The sequence below is a fragment of the Etheostoma spectabile genome, unplaced genomic scaffold (assembly GCF_008692095.1).
Source record: "Etheostoma spectabile isolate EspeVRDwgs_2016 unplaced genomic scaffold, UIUC_Espe_1.0 scaffold505, whole genome shotgun sequence".
Classification (NCBI taxonomy): Eukaryota; Metazoa; Chordata; class Actinopteri; order Perciformes; family Percidae; genus Etheostoma; species Etheostoma spectabile.
In genome coordinates, this window is record NW_022605622.1 from 277,272 (window position 1) to 281,622 (window position 4,351).

Consider the following 4,351-nt stretch of genomic DNA (forward strand, 5'->3'; position numbering starts at 1 on the left):
CTGTATTTGTTGTAGTGTGATTTTCTTGTTGACAAAAAAAAAAAAACCACGGCGAAGAAACGAACGCGCGGACTCTTTTACGAGACGAGGCTGGCGAGCAGCTCATTGCATTTGAAGTTGACACGGAGCTCACAGCTGCTGCTTGAAATCCTCCAAATCTGGTCTGGGACCAGGGAAAGGGACGCACAGTAAACGATGTACGACATCCGATGCATGCCTTTGCAGTCTAGGAGAGGATTTCTGCCGTTTATCTTCTGAAGGTTTGCGCCTTTCATGCTCGTTAAAGGTTTTCTTGGGAAGTATCTCTTTATCCGAATCGAGGGTCTAAGGATGGAGGGTGTTGTTTTAAGGCTATGGACACATCCCTCTCGTTCTCTACACCCTGCCTGGGCTCCCGGTGCCTTTTAGATCAGTTTTTAAAGATTTTATTGTTTGTTTTTAAAAGCTTTAAACGGTCTCGCCCCAGAGGATTTGTCTGAAATTTGAACTGTGCGGGAACACAAGCGGTCGTTGCGGTCTTCAAATCAGCTGGTTTTAACCCTCTACTGCATGAATTACGTTTTAAACATGGTAAAAATGTGATGACATTTAAAAGTTTACATACCCCAGATAACTTCTAAAATTGAGACTACATTTGGGCTGATACTGGAACAAGATCTTCAGTCCGGTACGTGTACGGAAGAGAGGCGGGAAACAAGACTTCCTGGTTATGTGAAGTCCTCAAATTAATAACACTTCAAAATTTCACTTCCACACTTTCCACTTCAAAAGACCTATTTGCACAATTAAACCGAAAACAATGCATTTTAAATGGTTTATTGTGGGAAAAGAACTAAGAAAAGGAATTTGTCGCCATGCAATAGAGGGTTAAAAGTCCCGAGGTCCAGGTCTAAACGGTGTGGGGGGGGGGCGATCAGGCTTTTGCAGTTGCTGCCCCGAGACTCTGGAACAAGTCCCCCCCCACCCCCCACCCCCCCCGATATATGTACTGTTACAGCTGTCGCTCTTTTTAGGTCCAAACTTATCTGTTGAGTCTGGCTTTTAATACGTAGCAGTGGTGTGACGACTTCATTCTTTTGTTTATTTGTGACCTTTTCTGATTTTACACTTTTCTATGTTCACTCTTTCTATTGGATGTTGTGATTTTACTCATTTTGTTAAGCACTTTGGATACCTGCTGATCTGTTGTAAAGTCCCATATAAATACATTTTGATTGATTGATTGATTGATTGATATAGATATATAAAGAAATTGTCAGGTTAATCCAGCCCTCTTTGTGTTAAGGCGACAGTTTTAAACTTCCCTATTGAATTAAATTGAACGGGTGATTGGCTTCGTTGGAAAAGACGGGAGTTAACAAAACTCAACAACAACAACAACAATCTAATTTGTCCCGTTACCATGTTGCAAGTATAACGCTTTGAAAGCAACGGTAACATCCACCCCGCTGCACGTTTTGGATTGTGAGGTAAATATCTGAGGTGGGGCTGCAACTCACAAATCATTTCCAGTTGTTTGGTCTATAAAAATGTCCAAAAAAAGGTGAGAAATGTGGGCACCGAGATAGCTCAGGTGGTAGAGTGGGTGCATGTCACTCCTCCTCTCTCTCCCCTTTCATATCGTCAACTGTCCTGTCAATTAAAGGCCTAAAAAATGCGTACAAAAATAATCTTGCAAATTGGGGATCAGTGTTTTCCAAAGTCCAAGATGACGTCCTCAAATGTCTTGTTTTGTCCTCAACTTAAAGGGGAACTATGCAGTTTTTTTTTAGCTCAGTGTACCCTAACTGAACAGCTTCAGAGTCATTGCAATAGCTGTATGAATTTTTTTAATTTCGGGTTAAATGGAGGTCGTGTGAGAAGAAAAACAACTCTTGCAACTTTCAACCAGCAAGACGCCGGACTCAGCGTCCTGAAGTATCGCGTGATATCAGGTCACACGATAAGGAGTTGCTTACACTTACACACACACACACACACACACACACACACACACACACACACACACACACACAGGAACCAATTAACAAGGTAGCGATGGAGTTTTTCACACTATCGCTACGGCTGAGTCGGCAAAAAAGAAACTGAATCTTAGGAAAGCGTTGTCTGAGGAACAGACAAAGAGGAAACAGCTGATCTAACGAGCGCGGAGTAACAACAACAGACATGAGTAACCAACGGAGTTGCCAAATATCCTTCTGGAGCTGTAGGAGAGTCTATAGAGAAATGCCAAAGCCCGAAACTGCATAGCGCCCCTTTAAAAGACGTTCAGTTTACCGTCACAAAAAGGTGCAGAAACTAAAAAATATTCACATTTAAGAAGCTGGAAACACAAGAACTTTCACTTCTTTTATTTCCCTTTCTTAAAAAAAAAAAAAAAAAAAAGGACTCAGATCGATCAACAGATGGCAATTAACTTCATAGTTGACTAGCTAATTGATGAACCAATTAATCTATTTTGAGTCAACGCACTCATTTCATCACCTGTCCAGACTGGGACAGGTGACCAATGAGTGACGTGGATCAATAAAAACCAACTGGATTCCCGTTCAGGTTTTTGAATCTACGTTGAGTCCTCCCTCTCTTTTTCTTGTGTTTAGTGTAGTTTGTGTTTTTCCATTACAAGAACTTACTTTTTCAATATTATTCATGGTCACAGGTGAATATAACTTATGTTATGGTTTACCTGCTTTTGCTTTATTACCTTAATTACATATTCAATTTAATTTTAACGTCACTTACTTACACCGCAATGTTGTTTCTTGTACTATGGCAAAAACTGACACTTTAACAATAATTTATGGTCTTTTCTTTGTTTATTTGACGAATGTTCTTATTGTTGTTGTTGTTATTTTTATTATTGTTATTTTGTGGTCTTCATACTGTCTTTTTTATATATTTTTTATGTCTTTTTTTCTTGCTGAAACTGCAGCTGGAACTTTTGATTTCCTCGCTGGAGTCATCCCAAAAGGATCAATAAAGAGAAGTCTAAGTCTAACCGCACTTTACAAAAACCTTTTTTAGACGCCACTTTACTTTCAGTCTTCCTTGTGCTCGTTGGCTGCTGTTTGTCTGTTTTTCTTGTGCGTTTTCTTGTTTTTTTGTTTGTTTTTATTGTAGAAAATGCTGCTGCTGTAACGAGGGAATTTCCCCGCTGTGGGGTGAATAAAGTCTCATCTAGTCTAATCTAATCTAAATGAAATCATATATAAAACTTTTTGAAAGTAGTGTTTTTATGTCAGCCGAAAACTTCTCTCAAAGTGGGGGGGGCATGCCACAGGGGGGGGGGGGGGGGGGGCCATCTTCTGACAGAAGGATGAAAAAGACGACACAACACACACACACCCACACACACACCACACAAGCACCACAAGGACACACACACACACAGAGATGACCACACAACCACACGACACACACAGAGAGACACACGGATGAGACACACAACCACCACACACACACACCACACAACACACAACACACACACACACACAGACACACACACACACACACACACAGACACACACACACACACACACACACACACCACTGATACACACACACACACACACACACACACACACGAACACACACACACACACACACACACCACACACACACACACCACACCACACACAACACCCACACACACACACTACACACCACACACACACACACACCACACACCCACACACACACACACCACACACACCGCACACACACACACACACACACACCATATTAGCCTCATTAATTCTACTTTCTTCCTCTTGTCTGGCTGAAACATCATCTGGTATAACAGTGCAGTAGCCTTACATACAGAAGTATCTATACGTAGCTTAGCAACAGCTAAAGTTGCCTAATCTAGTGCACCTGCTAACCTAGCAAGAATGCTAGTTTAGCATGACAACTGCGTATAGCATCAACTATGGGAGCATAGTTAGCCATCTGCTACGTAGGGAGCTAACACCAGCTTGTCAGCCGAAAATGGGCGCTTTAAGAGGAGAAGATAGAGAAGGTAAAATATTTTGGGGACAAAGGGGAGGAAGAGAGAGAGGGAATGGGAGAGGGTAGAGAAAGAAAGAAGAAAGAATGCTGGAGGTGGGGGGGGGGGGGGGGGCAAGGTAAGACTGGGTTGTTGTGTGACCTTTATAACGTAGTCTACCGAGCCAGACACAACCCTGACGGCTGACACACACTCCGAAGCTGTCCCTTCTCCTTGCACTGACAACACACACCACACCCACACACCACACACACATCACACACACACACACACACACACACACACCACACACACCACACACACACACACACACACACACCACACCCCCACACACACACCCCCCCA

General features: G+C 42.5%; 1 protein-coding gene across 9 annotated transcripts in view; it reads right to left on the minus strand.

Annotated features, from left to right (window-relative positions):
- The window catches only part of itsn1 (intersectin 1 (SH3 domain protein)), a gene marked incomplete at its 5' end in the record, with an annotated part of 74,894 nt that overhangs the window by 53,796 nt on the left and 16,747 nt on the right, over positions 1-4,351 (minus strand).